General features: G+C 36.6%; 1 long non-coding RNA gene across 1 annotated transcript in view; it reads right to left on the reverse strand.

The window, feature by feature from the left end:
- The window catches only part of LOC128084391 (uncharacterized), an 89,984-nt gene that overhangs the window by 31,982 nt on the left and 35,716 nt on the right, over positions 1-22,286 (reverse strand). The window contains exons 6-9 of the long non-coding RNA XR_008208503.1: positions 9,491-9,636; positions 7,243-7,379; positions 3,024-3,081; positions 2,280-2,420 (exon numbers count right to left, since the gene is read on the reverse strand). This is a non-coding gene — a long non-coding RNA (uncharacterized LOC128084391). The remainder of the gene's footprint in view (positions 1-2,279; positions 2,421-3,023; positions 3,082-7,242; positions 7,380-9,490; positions 9,637-22,286) is intronic.

The following is a 22,286-nucleotide window of genomic DNA, read 5'->3' on the forward strand; positions in this document are numbered from 1 at the left end:
AGCATTTTATTTTAGTTCTGCCTTCAAGTGAATTACTGAAACACTCTTCTCATCCAGAAGCAGACTTGCTAATGGACACTATGTCAGAATTTTCACTAAATGTCAAAATCACAAAAGTCTTGCTCTTTCTCTAAGAAAGCTATAATTGTACTTAAACTTGAAATTAACAGAATCTTTAAATATTACCAACAATTATACTGAAAAACCCTTATTTTGTGGGCAATAAATGAGATTACAGAATATCCTGACTTGCTTTTTCAGTTCCTTTCTGTAGCTATTCTAACTGAAGCAGATATATATCCGCTGCAAATGTCCTATAGGTTATAAGAAATGCTGAAAGGAAATTGCAGCCTGAATACAAGCTGTATATGTGATTCAGAAAAAGAGCTTGCAAAGAATATCAGATAAACAGAGTTTCCATATCATGGCATTGAAACAAAGAGCAATACTTATCCCCACATCCCTTCATAGGAGGCAAAGATAAATACATCTACATCCTATTTATAACATTCCAGAACAGCTAGAGAAGAGGCCAGAAATAAGAGTTTGTCAAGTTCCTCATTAACCAAAAACAAAAGTAGACATTACCAGTGTGGCAATATATATCAGAAGGAAAGATACTGATACTAGGTAACAGAAATTCTACACTCAGCTACTCATCCCATCCTCTGATGGGATTTCTTCACCACGGAGAAGCTGCTGCTGTCTGCTCATCTCCTTCAGTTAATGGAGTGAAACATCCCACAGATACTCTTTGCCTTTGTTCTGCCAGGTTCTATGCTTTGAATCTGCTCCCAAAGGAGCAATGCACTCAGAGATTCACCTCCCTGCTAAATTTTTAGGCCATATTAGAGCAGGAGAACATAAGCACAGAATAGAAGAAAGAGTGTTATGAGTTATTATAACATTATAATGGTGGTTTCTGCTCCTGCCTGACACTCAGCATTACAATATTATTCAATTTTTCTGTACAAGCTTTTGGATATATTAGAGCAATTTAAAATATCTAATATCTACCTCCCTGTGCCACTGTCCTTCAAGATTTTTACACATTTGCCCATCATCACATTAAAATAATTTGTTAACTTCATAAGTTGTGTTTCAAATAGTTTCTTGCTACTTTTTCTTTTGCCTTGAAAACTTTCTAATAGCATCAGGCAATTTTTTAACAATTGTCTCGCTCCAATTTATAGCAGAGAGAGGAGGTTCTTTTAATATCTGTGAGATTAAGAAACAACAATTCAAAGGTTGGTCCAACCTATTTATTACAGATCTTAATCAAGGAGATGGGGAAGAGGAGGACGAACACTATTATGAATTAAGATGTGGAAGGGAAGGAGGGCAATAGAAAAGATAGGAAATAAGAAGCTAGGAGTCTTTATAGGAAGCAAGAGGGAAATAGTCACCACCATGGATCCAGCATGGTTCATAGTTCAGTCATTGATCTTCAGTAGTGGTGGGTCGTCAGGCAGAGCTGTTCTGTTGATGATGATGGTGATCATGGCAATGATGGCCACCTTTCAGTGGTAGTACAAACTTATAAATAAGTCCAAAATTGTTGAGTTCTTTTTTGGAGTGACAACTCAAATCCAAAGTGGTTGAGTCAGCTCTCCTTGGAGTGACAGCTTCTGGCTCTGGGATCTCAGCAGAAACTCCTTTGTTCCTATCTTCCTTGCCTAGCCAGCAGATAAGGTGCCAACTTGTATCTTGCCTTCACAGGATTCAATGGCATCATCCCCCAGTCTCCCATAGCAAGCTGGAGTTATTTGGTCACAGGCTAGATCTTTTGTAAGCAAATAATCCTGAGCACTACTTTCCGAAGCCAAACAGCTAAAATTGTCCACACAGTAATGTTGGTTGCCACATGACAACACCCATCACTCATCTCCTAGACAAGTCAGTCTTATCGCAAGAAATACCTTAGGAAGAAAGTTCTGAGAAAAAAAAAAACAAAAACAAAAACAAAAAAACCACCAACAAACAACAAAAAGGGAAGAAGGATTCATACAAGCTATCATGCAGTTATCTAGATCAATCTGTGCCCATGACAGGGGGCAGAAGGCCGGTAGGCCCCCCAGCCCAAAAATGAGAAGGGAAAAGTGGAAGGGTAGGGAGAAGGGAGCTGGCCCCCAAAACAGGCAGTGGCACCCATCTAAGGAGGAAAACTTAATATCACTAAATATGATATCAGAATGCAAGATATAAGAAAATGTAATTGGAATTGAGGCTAAGAAACAAAATAAAATGAGAGAGAGAGTGTCTGAAAATGAAAGCCTTACTTTGAACTGAAGGAGCAAGAGAGAGAGATTCCGTGACTTCCTCCCGTGGCTTATCTTCCTCTTTGAACATGAAGTCCATTGGGTGTAGTTCTTTTCTCTCTTCTGAGAACCAGGTATCTGGAAAGTTGTCAGTCCCTGGAACTGGAGTATTAACTCTTCAATTCCCCATGCTTTGCATGATGTTATGATGTGGAATACAGATAACAAAATTATAAAACCATGACAATAGTGTATGTAAAATCTAATCAGCCCTTCAATGAAAGCTCAAATTATTTTAGGATGTAGTATGAGACTGAGTAAAAAAGATCCTGACCTACTTGAACTATTTGTTGCTGAAATCAGATGTGAAATTTCCAGAGTTCTTCGGGAGTAGAATTAGTCCAATACTAAGTAGTTTTAACAGGTTAAGTACAAACGTACTTTTCCTCCTGTGTTCTTCATTTGCTTTATTCAAGCTGCTTTCCTGCCCTTTATTTTCCTTAGGTTGATTAATATTGTTCAACTCACATCAGTTTAATGTTATTTCACTTAGACTACTTTTAAGTAAACTTCAGTATTTATCTACGTTTAAGTTGGTATTTAGATGTTAAGCATCAATATATCACTGTAAATAATGATGAATTTATTTTAAAGCTATCTTCAGCATCTTGGCTGTTCTCACATCTCCTTACTTAAAATGTAAATTAGAGTAATTAACAAGCAACTCTTCCATGGAATTTGCTTGTGACTGGCAGGTGAACTTACATAAAATTGAATCAATCCTTTCTGTTCCCTAGGATTAGCTCATCATTGAATACACATTCTGCAAGAGAAACAGCTCAGTTTTAATTTAAAATATTTTTCTGTTAAATAGAATATGCTAAATAATTGTAACTAATCAGTCAGAAGACAAGCCCTCGAGTATGTACTCTAGCATGTATACATGTATACATTCTGGCATGCATACATGCCAGAATGTATGCACATACTTGTATATATGTATATGTACATACATATATATATATATATATACATATATGTAGCAGAAAGCAGCACAGTTCTAAATGGAAAAGGCATGAAGTGGGTTGAAGAAAACAGGAAAAGGAGTATATACATATATATATATATATACACACACACACATATACGCACACACTCGATTTGAGGCTGCCCAGATATAAATCTCAATTTAGAACACCTCAACCAATTTTACTGTTTTAATTTCAGGTTCATGTATCCCAAAATGCCTAAACTTTCACAATTTGAATTTGCCTTCATAAATGCAAATAGCCCTGTTAGAAAACATTAGGCTGAATGCAAAGAAAGTCGTTTTTCTTTACAATTACAGTATGAGCCTCATAAGTGCACTATACTAATTTTCCCTTTATTATACAACTGCAGTTACAGAAAGTACTTCACAATCAGAATAACAATAATTTGGATGTGATTTTATGCAACAGCACAATTACAACTACAAGACGTTTTCCATTTAGTACTCTAAATAGTCTTAATTTTTGAGCCTCAACTAGAAGAACTACTATTTAAATACTATTTCCTAACCAAAACCCTGCAGCTACAAATCCCTTTTTTATCTAACATATTGCCTCTGAAATTAAAGATTTAAGTGAATGGTTACTATGTTCTGTCAACTCCTGTTCATAGTAAACATAATCAAGCCACAGTGTGAGATTGATCACCCTTGATTTCACATCCAGAAAATAGAGTTCTGTAGATCACAGAAGCATTGGTCCTTGTCAGAACTAACACTAGCATTATTCTGTGGATCTACTGGAAGAAAAAAAAAGTATTCCATAGACAAGAAATTTCCAGAATAAGTGTAAGATTTGAGATGAGTTAGGAGAAATGATTATCTGAAGAATACTCAAGTGAGACATTGTAAGATACATTAGAGTGAAATCCATAGGGACAGAGTGAAAATGGAGATGACTGTAAAGCTTACATTGGAGTGACTCTACAGAAACGTAGTAGATAATGGTTGGTGGTTTTTTTTTAGATTATTGCCCAATATTTATTTGTTGGTCTTACAAATATACTGGAAAAAAAATTTTGAATGTTGGAGAGGTTTTTAAAAGTATGAAGCTTTTGAGAACTGTGCTAAATCCTCTGACAGTTTGTGTATTTCTCTTTTGATTTTCATTTTAAATTTATTCTTTTCCAAGTCATGAAACTTCACACACCTATTTTTTGAACATGAGGCTAATGCAGTGCAAGAGAGAAGCCAACACAACTGAAGCTGAAGGACTCTTTGATAAGCCAGCTCAAAAAAAAGAGGTAAAAGGCAGAAAATAAGGATACACAGAAGAGATGCTATTTGCATTGAAAATCTTCAAAACAGGTTGATATAAATGGTGCATGCTTTTTCATTGACCTTCTCCAAAGGGTGTAAATAGAGGAAAGATAGAACAGCTCATCTGCTATCTGAACAGTCTGTCTATATTATAAAAGAAAACATAGGAATCTACAAAAGTAGAGCTGTTGACAAAAGCAGATCTGTTAAAGCTTATGATGTCTAGTGTGAATGCCTTTTGTCATCTCAGTGCAAAGCATGTTATTATTGGCAGGTAAATCAAATATAGATACACAATGAAAAAATGCTCACAGAGAATGGGACTGTGCTCTCCCACAGTCTTGCTGGGGTCCTGCAGTCACTCCTAGTCACGGGTCACTAATCAAAACTCAGTCTTTTTGGTTACCTGAATATCTGATAATCCATGTATTATCTAAACCAAATTGTTAGGATGTATTGCTCACATTGTTCTGCATGGTAAATATCTACCGCGATGCTTATGATCTACTGTGTGGCTTATTGATATATTTAACATGAATCTTTGTATAACAAATAACTTTAAACAGCTCAGACAAGAGTTTCAAAGAAATATAACACTCCATACCATCCACCTATTGCCTGTTTGAAGTGTAAGTGCCACAAAGGTCATATAGTCCCTCCTATAATGAGAAATAAATGACCCCACAAATACATCTGTTCCTGTTCAGATGATGAAGCTTCTCTTCAATTTATCTACTTTTATCTTGAAGACCTTATAATCTATACGTCAAATTGTGAGATGCATAAACTTCAGGAAACACTGTTTGAAAGAATGAAATGCAAACTTCAGAGGTGGGGAGGCAGCAAAACAGTGACCATTTTTAACTCCAACCCTAAAAGAAGTTTAATTTGGATATGCATCAAGAGAATTTGTCATTAGAGAATTACGAATAATAAATATGAGAATCATGAAATGTGATTCTATTAACTTTGGTAAAATGAAAAAACGGAGAGAGAGAGAGAGAGAGAGAGAGAGAGAGAGATAAATAAAACAGTGAACTGGGTGCAATCAGCACCACCAAAGAAGTAGGTGGCAAAATATTATATTCTCCACACCTGTTACCATTTAGAAATGCAAGATACTGGAGCAAGAATACATACCGGAGGCAGATTCATACTTGAATAAACCAACAGGGTGCACATAGAATGGAAGCCTTGCATAGCAAACGGGAAGGAGAAAAGAGCAAAATATTCTTCTAAATTTTGTTCTCGAGTTGTTTCTTGCTGTATTATAAAGATTCTGTTTTCAAGCAGCTATTTTGTGGCTTGAGTAAAAAGAACAGCTCCACTTCGATGATGAACGAACGACTTACAAATACAATAAATAAATTCTCAAGAGCCAAAGTGGTGCAAACATTACAGGTTTAAATGAAAGATTGGCAAAAAGCATGAAATCTTCAGAATAACATGTTTCCACGCTGCTGTAAGGAATAATTCAGCAGAATATGACTTCTCTAACCCTGTTTTCAAGATGCTTGCAGCTTCTCCATCCCAGACATGCAGACAATTCATTCAAGTCAATTGATTAACTGTGCACTACTAAAGATCTACTTTGAGATTCAGTGAAAATACAAAGAGAGCACAAGGTTTGTGTGAATCCTTTTAACCTGGCTGCTCAGTGTTCCCATAACAGAAATCAAAGCTGAAAGAAATGAGAATGCAGAATTTTAGAAGAGCTCAGTTCTATTCAGAGGAGACTACAAGCCCAAGCTAGTAAATTGTCCTCATTTAGAGCAATAGGTCATCTGCCTGAGGAACTCCTCATGAGCCAGGAGCTGCTGCCCTAATACAATTCAGTGACTCTCACTGGGTTTTGAGTGGTGGAAACTTGTCCTTTGTGCAGCAGTCTGTTTTACAGCTCCTGTGGTAATTCAGCAGGAGCCAAGAGAGATTGCTTTATACAAAGGCAAGATGATGGCCTATTAATCAGTAAGTCAGTACTGTCAAGGTGGAAGAGTGACAATTTTAATGTTGTTAAAATAGCTCACCATAGCCAAGCCTTTTCTTTTGAAGAACAGAATCCAAATCACATGCTTTTTAAAAGCTTAAATACATGAAAAATAGAAGAAAAATGTATTACATTGAGATTTTCTTTTACGTAGAGAAAATCTGTCATAGGGAGAATTCTAGGATTAATTACAGAAATGTAGTTTGTAAAAAAACAACATAAATTAATTTCAGTGATGAAGTTCTTACTGACTGTAAGAACGCTCATTACACCAAACCACAAAAATGTACAGAAATTTAGTAGTAGCTGGCACATAATCAAAGCTGCCACAATAGCCACATCGAATGATCATTATTTAGGATAATTCTCATGCTCAAAACAAAACAGTACAAACCCAGTCAGGAGTTAGAAGCTTTGAATTTCAGCAAGGCTAACATGTAGTGGAGAATGTCATTACAATTCCTAATGCATTAGAATAACCCAAAGCTCACCATGTTGGCTTTCACTCCTCCACTGTTCTCTTAGCTGGAGTGGTCAATTTTTTTTAGCAGCCTTTTCCAGTGTCCTTATGAACCAATGACTGCTCTAAATACATTCCAACATTTTTGGTGCTGCTCGTGAAACAGCAAATAGTAGGTTCCCCCAAGCCATGACAGCATCTGGAAGTCACACCAAAGGCAAACACTTACTGTTGTGGCTGGTGATACTCAGCATCATGACAGCAATGTTGATTTTCACCTCATTCCTTCAGGAGCTGCTGAGTGGATCAGGAAGAAAGAACATCACAGCTGGAAGTTGCCCCTTGCCGTGATGCCACTGGCTGTCTCTACAAGATTCAAAAATGTTACAAATCTTATTTAGACCAAGTGAAAATATTTCAGCAGACAGATGGGGAGCTGTGCTGGATCTGCATTTTTTTTTTTTTTCCAGTGAATCACTGAACTGAGTTCAGCCAACACGTGTTGTTCAGAGCTGACAGAAATGTTTCCAACTCTAACAGTGACAGCTCTTCCTAAGAGTAAATCCCTAGATGTGAGGTAACAGAAAAGGGCCAAACAAACCAGACACTTACATCTTGGCCTGGAGCTTCCAGGAGCATAACACACATCCCCATTTGTGTCTTACTGGAAATGTCACCTGATCTGTACCACTCTGTTGTATTCAAAATGGAGTGTTTAATATCAAAAACTGTTACAGAGGATGGCGCAAAAAACAGCCCAGTACCTCAGCCACTTTTGTTCTGTCTTGCTATTAAAGAAGGTGTAAGTGGCATGCATTTGCTGAGCTAGTGACAAAATAGATGATATCTCAGTAGTAACAACTTGCAAGACTTCATCCATAGACGTCGCATATACTTTTGTCATCCTCAGATTAAAGCTAATTTTATCATGCATTACCTGATTTATTACTTATTCCTTATTGTTACCATTGTATCCATATACATTCAGTGCTCATTTTTGAGCTCTGAATACATTTTACCTTTCTGTACTCCCTAGATTTCCAACCTGTAAATTAAAAAGTAATACAACAGCTATTCATTCCACTCTGAAGAAATTAAAGTTGTAGCATTATGACTGCAATTATTAATGAATCAATTTCCCCAAATTACCTTTCTATTATGTACATTAAAAAAAAAAAAGCAAATAACAGCGTAACAAATGGTGAAACAAATGGTGAGCAGAGCGTGGCCAGCATTTTATTCCGATTATTAGAAATACTGAAGAACAGTTATTTATCAAGCCAGAAAAGAAGCACTAAGCTGGAATAGAAACTATCTTAATGTTTGCAAGAGAAGCAAAGAGCAACTTCTACTGCTATTACAAACAAATTTTGATTTCAACATAGTCCCCAGAAATGAAGGGAAACTTCATTTAAAGGGCTGCAGTCAGGATAAGAAGCAGTTGCCTCTAAAGTTGCACTGGCTGCAGAGACTGGCTGTTGGTTTCCCTATTGGAAGCTACCAAATGACTTTATTACATTATATTCTATCATAACTGCTTTCTCAGGAAGGTGACTTATTGTCCGCAGTGAAATGACAGATAGTTAATCATTGGTAATATTTCCTGTTTGATATTTTCTATACACCAGTGCACTGCACAGTCATTAGTTTATTATACTGACTGAATTGATTTGAGTACATATGATGATTTATTATAATTTTTTTAACAGTGTTCAGCCTGTATTTTAACTGTTTCCATTTCTGTTGCCATTACCTTCGGCTAGTTAGTGCTCCTGTTTTGTTTTTTATACAACTGACTGAAGGTGAAATATATCACCACCAGAAAACTTCATGAAAGATGCGATACTCACAAGATTTAAGTTGAAGTGCTTTGGGCTAAATTCAGACCTGATGGAATTTAACTGGAGAAGTGAGATTGCACCATTTGTTTCAAATCTGAATTTGGCTTTCAATATCAAACTATGCTGCTGCTCTTGACTCTTTCTACAGAAGAGCTCCACTGCCTGGGTAAAATTGAGCTCAATGCAAAAGGTCTACACAAAGTCTAAGAATTAATCATAGACTTTGCACAGCACAAAACAGAACTATGTCCTAAACAATCTTCTAGTTGTCTTTTATAGAAAATGTCTCCCTTTCTGCACATTCATAGGCATGCCTTTCTGAAAAGTAAAAAATTGTTCATGTTAATTTCTGTAGCTAGACAATCTCAGACCAAGGGAATCAAACTAAATACTCAAACATCCAGGTTCAGCATTTGACAGATGAATAAAAGGAAAGTTTTACCTATACTTTTAATAGCTATCTTGTAAGCAGAGTTATGAACTCTGCAGGCATGGATAGCAAATGCTTCACAGCTATATTTTATATAGATATATTTTATATATCTTTCTCATTTCCACTTGCACCTGTGTTACCAAATGAACTACTGATCCCTAAGGAAACATGATCAAAGACTAAACAAGGACTTTGCATCTTACCTTCAGACATTCCATGCCATTTTCTCAAACACCTCTTGTAACTGTACGTATTTTGTATTACTTGTCCTTTCAGAAATAAGTATGAATAAACGGTTTCTATGATTCCACTATATTGCCTTGAGGATTGGCTTCTTTTTTCCTGATGCCTTTTACATTGGGAAGACAAATAGTAAGTATAATATAAACTCAGTCTATTGCATTCAAATTTCTGCCCTTTCCTGCTCCACTCTCCCTTGGGCAGTTTTGCTCAGTCAAGGCACCTTGTACAGTCAGTATCACAATCCAATCTTACAATACAAGATTATCTAGTTTGGAGAAGTCTCCTCCAATGAGGGAGACCTCATTTTGGTCTTCCAGAACTTGAAGGGAGCATGCAAATAAGAGGGGATATAACTATTACAAGAGTGGATAGTGATAGAACAAGGGGGAATGGTTTTAAAGTGAGACAGGAGAGGTTTAGGTTAGATATCAGGAGGAAGTTTTTCACACAGAGGGTGTGAAGTGCTAGAACAGGTTGCCCAAGGAGGTTGTGTAAATTTTTTCACTCCCAGCGTCAGTGCTCAGATGCCTCACATAAACATAAGGATAATTGTTCCTGAGGTCCAAGAGACAGATTGCACAAACTAATACATGAAAACAGAAACATAAATCACAGACAAGAAATTGTGTGCAATTTCTCTGAATAAATAGAAAGGTAAAATTATATTAGAAAGGTAAAAATACCTTCTTCAGTTTAGTAATTATCAAATATTTACATGCAATCATGCCCTTTCTTGTCTTATTCACTACCAGAGAAATTCAGACATGAACACTTCTAGAGTTTCATATTGAAATTCTGTTTTCTGTGTTAAACCTCTGTCCTTCCCAGTAAGAAAAAAATACGTAAGTAAAAGAAGTAAGCAGATAGTGCAGGAAGACAGTCGCCTTTCAAATTAATTCCTCCTTGAAATTTCCATCAGTTTACGCTCTACAGAATTACTGCAACTGGAACCTTGTTGTTGTTTCTTATGTATTTGTGAGGTGTGAGAACAATCGTTAAGTATGTGGAGCAGGATGCTGCTACTCACAAACAGGCTTGTAATAGAAGGAGTTGGCAAAAAAATAACCTGACAATATCTTCTGCGTATCTTGTTCTTGTTGAACACTGATGGTATCAGATTGTAATGAACAAGGATCTGCCCACACATCCTAAGGGAATGTTGTAAAGGTCAAATGGAAAATAAATTCAAGTAAGCCCTGCAGAACTAGAGCAACATTTAGAACATTTTTTCAGATTAAGCAGGAAGGAAGTTTTCTGGATTTGTTTCTACTTATTTCTTGCCATCAAAAACACTGGTATTTTATGAGATAACATATTCCTTGCTGAGATAGCAAGAAAGAAGATAGCTCTGAAGGATTTCAGAAGCCAAATTGCTCAAACTGAAAGGGTTACATTTCCCTACGTACCCCCCAAAATTAGAAATACTGCTTCCTAACTGCAGATCTTTGAAAGTGGTTTACAAGGCAAATAATGTAAAAACACAGCACAAGTAGAATATGAAAAGAAATAAATCCAGAAACAGCCTGTACAGTAAAAATATAGTAGATGTTTGGCTAAGAGATCACCATGACAGTAACACTAAGATAACACTGGGGAAAAAAAATGCATCTCATTTGATCTAGTCTGTTTATGATTTCTGCTAGCAGAATAGCATAGATTTATTGCCATTTTACCAAAACATATATTTGAACACATCAACAGATCTTACACATTAGCTGTTGCTGTGGAATTGCCAGATGGTGGCCTGAACCAATGTTTGAGCAGCAGATGAGAAGGAGTGGCTAACTCAAGGAGCTCAGGTGCAAGCAAAGCACCTGAACAACAGGAAGGTGTGGAGCCTGGATCCACTCCTCCTTACCCACACTTAAGGGTTAGAAGCCAAATGAGGCTTCTCTCTGGACGGAGATTGTATTTCTCTTGAGCTGTCACAGGTTGTTGGAAGGGGGTGAGCTGATTTTCCCTTCTGATTATCTGTTACTGCTCAACAGTGCTTGTATCTTGCTCAAAGACCCTGCCATCATCATCTTTTGCCATAAAGATGTATATCATGTCAAAATTGATTTCTGATACCAAGAAATTATTTTAGAAAAATTACAGCCATCTTTAAAACTGAATAACGATTATTGGCTGTAATATTAAGAAAATAATAGATCATTTTGGATTAACCTAAACACAGCACAGCAAGACTGGATGAGAGCCCTAACATATATCAGCAAGATATAAAAAAAACCCTCAAAAATGTTGGGTGCTCTACCTGCATTGTTCAGATTCTTTTTTTTTTTTTTAATCCCATCTTTCTTTCAGCCTGGAGAAGAGGAGGCTCAGGGGAGACCTCATTGCTCTCTATAACTTCCTGAAGGGAGGCTGTAGTGAGCTGGGGGTCGGCCTCTTCTCTCGTGTCATTAGTGATAGGACCAGGGGGAATGGCTTCAAGCTACGGCAGGGGAGATTCAGGCTGGACATGAGGAAGTATTACTGTTCAGAAAGGGTGGTCAGGCACTGGAACGGATGCCCAGGGAGGTGGTGGAGTCACCGACCCTGGGGGTGTTCAAGGAAAGGCTGGATGTTGTGTTGAGGGACATGGTTTAGTAGGAGCTATTGGGAATAGGTGAACGGTTGGACTGGGTGATCTTTTAGGTCTTTTCCAACCTTGGTGATTCTATGATTCTATGATTCCTTACAGCTGCATGAGTCAAACCATTGCAAAAATAGTGTATTATTAGTTCACATAACCTACACTGCATCTGTCAATCCTTTTTTCTTCAAGCTAATTCCACTAATCCCATAAATTTTAGCTTTCTTACAGTCAGACTTTATGCAGATAGTTTCCAAAGTTCATGCTCCCTGCGCTTCTCCTTCTATTAATTTGACACAGCTGCAACATGCATTGATCTCATCTCCCTCTGTCTAATGACTAGGATCATTAGTAATTTTTCTAGTTGTGCTCTTTCTCATTCAGGTACAAAGGCATTCTTTCTGGTCTGGCCTTAGGAATCTGAGTTTGAATGCCTTCACGCTAGGTATTGATCCTCTGCTGCTCACTATTTCAATTTGCATTCTAAGTTCTGGGTTTGTAAGTAAAAGAGAAAGTGGTTAAGAATAAACCATTTTTACAAGATAGCCATGATCTTCCCCTTCAGCTTCTTTCTCCCATCTATTTTTGCTTCAGTCTGTTTCAGAAGGAGAAAGATGGGGTTTGTGTGGATTACAATGTGAGCATGACTGCCTATAGACTTCCTCAATTACCAATTCCTAAATCACCAAAGAGCTAGATTTAAGACATAACTCTTCATGCAGCGTTTTGTATTTACTATTAGAACATAGTTTAGTTTTGGGATATCTAAGACAACATCAGCACTGTTAACTCACAGAGTCATGAAAAATCCAAGCTATCTGTGAAGAAGTATAATTTGGAGGAATTGTGTGCTGAGAGCAGAAAACTCACATCAGCTGTCTCTATCAATACTAATGTTGAAGCCTTGTTTACTAATAAGTAGACTTATATCAAGTTAGTAAATGTCATCTGCAAGTAAAATGGACAACAAAATTAACATGGCTTACTAACAGTACTTTACCTTCAAATTTCTTTCAGAAGAAAGAGAAAGCTAAGATGAAGCATGTTGAAGCAAAGCCTACACAACACACTTCACGTGATAATTACCCTTTAAATGGTGAGGTATCTCAGCTCTAACCCAGAACAGAAGTTCTGAAAGATAAATTAAATCCTGTAGTGAACTTGCAAAATCCTTGTATGATTGCGTTCAAAAAGGCAGGGAAAAAAATGATTTCATTAAGGCAAAAAGAGCAAATTTCTACTGGCAGAGAGTCAGAAACTAAAGGCCTTAAAAATGCAAATAGGAATAAAATGTAGCAAGTATAATTCTACTTTGTTATCTATTTGTTGCCATTATGCAATATCCTAAATTGAATGAATTAAAAGCGAAAGATGAGCACGTAAGGTTTAACAAGATTTCAAGAAAAGAATGAGGGCTGAAATTATGGGCATGCCAAAACTATAAAATATGCAGGTTTCTGCAATATTAGAGTGAACAAGACAATTCTTTGTTTAATAGAATTTTCCCTTTCTGTAATTACTTCAGGGTCTGGGTGCACAGAGAATATTGCTAGTAAACAACTATTATTTTGCTCTTTTTCTTCTTTACAGTTTATAGTTGCTTGACTGCTTGTACTGGTGCTCAGTGCTGAACTATTTCCTGTGTCATGCCAGGTGGAACATTCTTTTATGCACTTACATGAGCAAATAAAAGTCCAAGTCTTTTTTTACCTATTAGTTCGAGTATTTTCACTACATATAAATCAACAACTTTCACTAGATTAAGAGGTGAAGAGATTTTGACTTGCTTAATTCTGCTTATTAACAACGAATCTTTTTGACGTGTTGACTGTAGCATGATTATTTTCTACTAAATCTTAGTGCACTTCACTGGACTCTTAAATATACTTCATTTTTAGTATTGAATAAAATATAGTGCTAACATTTGCATCCTGGTTAAAGTACAAATACTGACAGGTTCCTACTGCATTTGTAAAGAGAACTATATTTCACATAGATCATATTTGATTTGATAAAGTGGCCTTATTTAGCCTGTACTCTCAAGTAACCACTAATTCTCATTACTGTACCTTGTAGCCTGCACAAGTTAGCTCTTGTTATTCTTATTCAAATAAGAAGTTGTTGTTAGGAGGCTGTTTTTTTGACTCTATTCCTAATTCACCTCTGCTTACAAAGTGAGAAGAATGAAAGAACAGAGGAACAGAGGAAAACTGGAAAATGAGAACTAGGTAGGTTCATTGCCAATAGCTTACTGTGCAACACAATTTTTGAACAATTTGCAAAATCATTCTGCCCCTAGAAGCGAAACAAGGATTCAAATTTCATTTCTGTTGCAGAATGAATGTAGATGTTTATAGTACAGGTAGCTGTTAAGCTTTTGCATGATCTTTTGTGGATACTCAAGCTAGGCAACACACTAACAAGCTGCTTTGGAATTTGCTCTGAGACTGAATATAAAACAAAGTGCATTTCTTCAATACTTAAATTGCTGCCAGCCCTTTTCCATTCTTATGTCCCTAAGGACAATTTCCCAGGGTATCTGATTCAGAAATTCCTTAAACGGATAGATGTTCACTCTCTTAACTTCAAGCTCCTGTCTTTGCTTTTTTACGAGGCCCATATTCCTCAAGATCATAAATTCAACCACTGCATGGACACTACAGTCTGGGGTGCCTCCAATTTTAACACTTTTTAACACCTCTGCATTGGTGAGCACCAGGTTCAGTACCACTTCACTTCTGATTAGCCTGCTCAGTACCTGCACCAGGAAGTTACCCTCAGTACTTTAGTAGCCTTCCATATTGCTTGCAGGCCCCTGTGTTGCTTTCCCAGCAGACATCCAAATATTTGCCAGAGGAATCCCAGGCATCTATACAGACTAGAAGGAGCAGCCCTGCAGAGAAGGACCTGGGAGTCTTGATGGATGAAAAGATTAACATGAGCCAGGAGTGTGCACTTGCAGCTCAGAAAGCAAATGATATCCTGGGCTGCATCAGAAGAAGGGGGGCCAGCAGGGACAGGGAGGTGATTGTCCCCCTCTACTCTGCTCTTGTGAAGCCCCATCTGCAGCACTGAGTCCAGGTCTGGAGCTCCCAGTACAAGAAAGACAGGGAGCTGTTGGACAGGGTCCAGAGGAGGGCACTAAGATGATCAGGGGACTGGAGCAGCTCCCTATGAAGACAGGCTGAGGGAGCTGGGCTTGTTCAGCCTGGAGAAAAGAAGGCTATGGGGTGACTTCATTGCAGCCTTTCAGTACCTAAAGAGAACCTACAAACAGGAGGGGAATCAACTCTTTGAAAGGGTAGATAACAGCAGGACAAGGGGAAAGGGTTTGAAGTTGAGGGAGGCAAGATTTAGGTTGGATGTCAGGGGGAAGTTCTTTACTATGAGAGTGGGTGAGGTGCTGGAACAGCTGCCCAGAGAGGCTGTGGATGCCCCGTCCATCTCTGGAGGTGTTCAAGGCCAGCTAGGATGGGGCTCTGGGCAGTCTGGTCTAGTATTAAATGTGGAGCTTGGTGGCCCTGCACGTGGCAGGGGCTTTGAGATTCATGACCCTTCATGAATCCAACCCTGGCCATTGTGTGATTCTGTGATCTGCAAGTCCCCATCAGGATGAGAGCCTGCAAGTGCAGTGCTTCTTGTAGCTGATGCAAGAAGACCTCTTCAACAGGCTTCCCCTGATCAGGTGGACAGTATTAACAGACAATTCAGAAAAAAAAAAATCCTTTTTTTTTTTTTTTAATCCTTACTAGTTACCACATCTGTGCCCAAATCAGCATTTTCTAAAGGGGGAAAACAAAAACAAGGTTCAGAAGTATTATCTGTTAGAATTATTTCATTGGCTTTAGAGAAATCCTTACTTTATGCCAGTGTAACATATGGTAGCAACTTTTATCTTAGTAACTGCAAATAGAAACGCTCAATATGCAACTTTACTCATCTATGTAATTTCCTTCAGGGAAAGTACATTTGCAGCATTCTCACATGACAATAGATATTATTCTTCTAGGTACAGTAAAAGCAATACTGGTCAGGAGGAATCATTTAAGGATGTATCACGCTCTCTTGTGCATGTTTCTTGGTTGTTTTTTTTTGTCTTTTTCCTTTCCATACTCATTCTTCTACATAGCAGTATTCAAACTCTAGTCACCTCTCTATTCCTAATCTCCCCAACCATCTAATGATTAGCATTTTCTAGAGCCACAACATAATTCCTTTTTATGACTTCGTATTTTATTTTGCTGACAAAATTGTAATCTAAGCAACAAATTATGAAAAGAGAGCTGTGAAATTACGTTGTGAAATACACAACATAAACAATGATCATAAATTTTGTCATTCTGTGGTGATATATGAACTCAAGTAAATGTCAACAAAACAGCCAGGAAAAAAAAAAAAAGATGAAAGTGATGAAAACATTAAAGTAAAATCAACTGTACGAGAAGGAAACTTCGGAAAGATGACCTCAGCAGAATTTATTTCTAAGCTATTTCAATATTTTATCATCAAAGCATTAAAGACATGACTATACTGCATGGTGTAGATTTTTGGTTTGTTTTTCTTTTTTGCTTTTGCTGCCAATTAATCTGCATGAAATACAGCAGATTGGAAATGTTTATTGGGTAAATAGAAATAATTATTTCATGCAGCTAAACAATAACAGTTACACTTATATAAACCATGCATTTTTTTAATATGTACATTTCAGATAAAGGTCACCTTAGTGTTAAACTGTATGATTTTGCTGCTCCCTAAGATGTTATTTGTAGAATCGTTTAATAAATCAATGGGAATGTATCCTATAAACAAGACTTACAATTCTCAGAACACGTAAAACCAAAATCTATGAAAAATATTATGATTTATTTTTTATCTTTTTTACCACAAATATTTCAATACGGAAAACTGTGAAGATACGAATCTCTAATAAATGGTCCATTAATTTTAAGCTAGTTTTCACTTTTTAACAGTAGATCAGAATTATCTGGGAAAGGTTTTCGATATTATATTGCCATTGTTACTGTTAGAAAGAATATCATGGAGAAACGGAAAGAAACAAACAGAGGAGGAATGCTCACCCACACTTGAAGATTCAGGCTCCCCATGAGAGACTCCATAAGGGAGGATGTCCAAAAACAGATTCTTCCCCCGTGGCAGTCAGCCCTTAAGTGGAGTCCAGGAGAGGTGGAGCCTTCAGGTCACGAAGCTGAATTGCCTTCACCTGTGCTCCCATGGCTGATCTAGTCCTTACCTCAGGTTATCAGTCAGTGGTTGAGGCTGTGACTCAGCAATTCCATACACTTATTTTATATTCTTCTCCTGATAACTGTCCACCAGCAACAAACTTTGCAAATACTTGCCGGTGTGTAAGCAAGCAGAGTAATACAGACAAGGTGGTTTTTCACTTTAGTACTGAGATAGTATTATAGTAGTTACAAGCAGTATTTTATGATTAAATACAAAGTCCAATTTACACTCCAAATGTTTTTGAAACTCTGTTGTAATCCTCAAATATGATGACATTTTATAAGAATTAAAGTAAGTGACATTTCATAATGATGAAACCACTTGTAATTGCACAGAGTGTTAATATCTCTCTAGCAGAGGACTATGATTGAGACTGTGCTTTTACAACTGCACAGTAGTTGAGATCATGACAGGATTAATAGCATACCTGCTGTGGTTCAGTGTTTCAATAAGCAGCCAGACTTTTTTAGACAATTTTGGGGATTGCCCTAATCTGACATTCCAATGCTATTTATATGGGATATGTAGGATTTCTACTTTGTCATAAAAGCAGCATCTATTTTTTTTTTACGTGAACCAGCAAGTTTCATAAAGTTAGGCATTAATGACAGAAAACATCCTTAATCCTTTTATTGTGGCATAACGTAGACCACATAAGCACACTCTGTGAACACCGTTTCTCATTTTCCCCCTGGAAAAAATAAATAAATAAAAATAATCCTAAACAGTCCCTTAAAAGTTGTATCCCTTACAGTGAAAGTAGACTTAGGATTTTCTGCCTGTGGTGACATCTTTAGCTGCCAGTAATTTCCTTGTTTTTTAAGGTCAAGCTATAAAAGAAGAGAATTCTGAGAATTTGTCTTCATGCATTGGAGTCTTTGCAATCATTTGTGCATAATCTAGACACAGGAGAAAAATCCATGCATGATATACCACATTATAATATGAAGTGCAACAAGCAACGTCATCAAAAATAATTTCTGAGTTCGGTCCTGTGTGAAAAAATCATTATAGGTACTTAAAAAATGGACAGGAAAAAAACCCACACATGTGAAGCTTAGCAAAAAGGTATTCACCAATACTTCGCCCAGATATAGCTATCATCTGTTAGTTTTCCATGTAGTACTGTAATCCTGTCAATATCTCAAACTTAAGCCACAACACAAATACATAGAAGATTTTTAGATTTTTAGATTTTTTTTTTTTTTTTTTTTTTTCTGCTTTTCCTAAAATTTAGAGAGTGCTGAACTACAGTAAATAAAAGACAATGCTGAAACCAAGTGCCAAATGGTAACCAGCATGTCAGGAGAAAACATCGTATTTTTCCTTTATGAACTTATATAGAAAAAAGACACCTTGTATTTCCCATTATATCTTTCTTACCCTGAGGAATCTGTGCTGTGAGACCCTGAGGCAAGGAAACACAGGAAAGGGACAAGGATAATTTCCCTGGTCATTTATTGACTTCCCCTAAGGGAACCTGGAGACACAAAGCTTGTTATCATCAGCCAGTGCAAAAAAAAAGTTCCAAAAATGATTTTAATGGCTTTGCCTACTTTTAGTGAGAATGCATGGGCTCATTGATCTGAGCAAAAGAAAGCTCATTTTTATCAAGACAAACTCAGAATTTCGGTAAAATTGGAGCTCAGTAACTATTTAAGATAAATCTCCACTGAAATTCTCATTGCTTTTCAGTATCAGGAAGAGCATAACTAAGCATAACTATGAATAATATACCATGGTCCTCTAAATCTGTAGCTTTTGTCAGGCAGACAGAATACCTAACTATGTTTTATGCTGTTTTACCAGCACGTCTCAACAAACAGAATGCAGCTATTTGTTGCTCATATATAGCAGCAAACCTCACCTCTAGGCAAAATACACTAAGTTTGACAGGATGGTGAAAAACATGATTTAAAAAATAAAATAAAAGGAAGAAAAGGAAAAACACTACAATTAATTATATTTTAGGAAACACAGTGATGCTCAAAAGAAAAAGAAAATGAATTCCAACTTCATAAGTTAGTTTTTTTCAGTAGTTTTCCTATCCTTCATGCCTAAATGAAAGGAAGAAAATTGCTTGGGGAAAATACTTATCAATTGTATGTCATGCTGTCCACTTAGAAACAGCTTCATATGGGATACAGAGAATTGAACATTCCTTTTTCCCCTAACACAGCATTTATTTCAAGGCACAATCAACTTTTGTATTGAATTGTCTGAGCCTTTGACTACATGAAATTATAAAGCTGCTTATAAAGATGCCTAGAAAACCACAGCATTGTAATAATTTGCTATATTTGTCAAAATATTCTCAATAAAATTAGATTAGTTTAAAATTACTTAATATGCTTAATGAACAGAACTGGAACATTCATTTGATACATGGAAGCAGTGACTCTAAAGCCATTATTTTCGTGATAGTATAACTTTACGTTCCCATTAAATCCTAATCCCTGGTCCACCTCAAACCATAAGTATACAACTTTGGACTGTAAAAATGCTTCAATTTATCTGGTAGGGTTTTGAGGTTGCACAGATGGCTGTTGTAGATTACTAAAATGGGTCTGTGCAATAACAGTGCCAGCTGTAGAACAACCAGTCCATCTATAAAAGAGGTAGCAAATTAAAAGAGGGAATCCTTTCAGGAAATGTCTGAGAGCTCTTTCAAATGGACTGAAACTCCACATCAGGAAGAAAGAATTGCAATTTGACAAAAAAAAAAAAAAAAAAAAAAAAAAAAAAAAAAAAAAAACAACCAGACTTCTGACATATTTGTCATTAAAATGACATTTCAGCAAATCATTTAGGGAAATGAAAGACCAGGGTTACATTCCTTTATATTACTGTAGCAATCGTAATATTAAATCATATAGTTCACTTCCCTTCCCATTTCTTCTTTCCTTTGGTGCAGTGATACATTAGGAATTGGAAATTCACATTTGTCTAAATATTTGTTTTCTCATGGAAATTATTATTGCTATTGCAAGAGTGCAGTGAATTAGGGATTGATAGTAAGTATCTTGCAGAGCAGATGCTTTCATGTTAACCACAGTGATTCAAAGTACAACTTTATATGATTCTTTCACGATCATAAACACAGAGCCATTTTCACACAAATGTCAATAATTTCATGTAAGTGTGCACAACACAGAAATCAAAATTACAGAAGATATTGCTTTATCATGTCTCAGCTGAAACACTGAAGACAAAAATATGTCTTCTATTTTATTCCTACAATCTGATATGATCAAATTACTATTGTATTGTACTTATCATATTCATACTTAGTTAAAGATAAGAATTAAGCAAAAGGCTTTTTGGACTTTTTGACTTCTTTCGTCTGTAATGGAGAACTTGATCCAATCCTTACTCTCCTTCAAGGAAACTGATTATTGTCGTAGACATTCTGTTGTCATTTCCATTCATTTACTAAATTAAAATGAGGGCTCTGAAATTAGGATAAAACCCCTTTTCTTTATGGCATAATTTAAAGGAAATCTTCTGTAACCTTAGTAGCTTTTTATTTTTTTAATAAAAATTCCTGCCCTGGAAAAACAAGCAGTCCTTCCCGTTTTGGTACTTTCATTTTTAATAAAATAATAAAAATAAGAATGTTTTCAGAGAAGGGAAATGACATAATATCCAAATATAGAACAGCTACTTCAAAAATATTCTACTGAATAAAGAGTAATACATATTATTTATACCTAAGTATAGTAAAAACCACTGGTCTTTTTTTACTTCAGAATGCATAGTGATACAATTTATTAGAGGTTACTTTCATTTTTTTTTTCACTGATTTATACAAAGGGCTTTTAACAGTTTCAAATTGTGTCCAATAACAGGTCTTATGTACTGATGTATAGAAGTCACTCTACTCACCTTAAGAGTCTAAGCTATGCACAAGCAGAATGAAAATCCAGTACACCGTGAAGAGCAGAAAGCAAAAATGAGATTCTAGGAACTGAGCCAACAAGCTGTTTTTTCATATATATGTTTTTCTTGGTCCACTAGTTAACGTTTATGGACTGGAAAACACTGAGACATATTTTTATGTATTTGGAGCTTTGGTCCACGCTCCTAAAATGCTACTATTCTCAGTTTTGCAAAATGACTGCAAAAGCTCTGCCCTGCCCAGAAAATACTTTTCACGCCACCATTTTTTGTTCGATCTAAAGTTAAACTCAATTTAATAATTGCCCTTGCTCAAGCATTTACTTAAGATAACATTAGAAGTTATTCTAAAATGGAAGAAGAACACAGCCCTTGAAATTCATAATTGAGGTGATTCAAAGCAGAAATTATTATACCTCGCATTTGTAAAACAACTGATTAGAAAAATGCTAAAATGTTGCGCACGCAAAAAGAGTTAATTTCTTTTTCTGTCACAGGAAATTTCAAATTAGCGCCTGTGTCAGTATAACACAGACACAATTTTAATTTGAAGTGACGTTTGAATTCAATTAAGATTTTCATTCGTGGTGCTTCATTGATATTTTCATACTTACACACGTGTATGTACGCACGTGTATCACAATTTCTTCAGTAGGATTAAAAAGCATCTTGGATAGATATTTGCAGTGGAGTTGTCAGGTCACAGCCCTGAACCATTGGTTGAGCACCAGGGGAGAAGGCATTGCTAACCCAGGGAGCTCAGGTGCAAGCAGTGCATCTGACGGACTGGAAGGGGTAGAGCCAGCATTGATCCCTCCTCACCCTCATTTAAGGGTTAGCACTGAGGGAACAGTATTTCACTGGATGGAGGTGGCACTTCTTTCAATCTGTCACTGGGCATCAGAAAGGGTGAGCTGATTTTCCTTCTTTATTACTTGCTATTGCTCCATAATGCCTGTATCCCATTTGAAGGCTCTATCATCACTTTCTTTTGCCATAAATTCTTGCAGCAAAGTAGAATTAGTTTTTGAAGTTCT

Source organism: Tympanuchus pallidicinctus, unplaced genomic scaffold (assembly GCF_026119805.1).
Source record: "Tympanuchus pallidicinctus isolate F22 unplaced genomic scaffold, pur_lepc_1.0 scaffold26, whole genome shotgun sequence".
NCBI classification, from domain to species: Eukaryota; Metazoa; Chordata; class Aves; order Galliformes; family Phasianidae; genus Tympanuchus; species Tympanuchus pallidicinctus.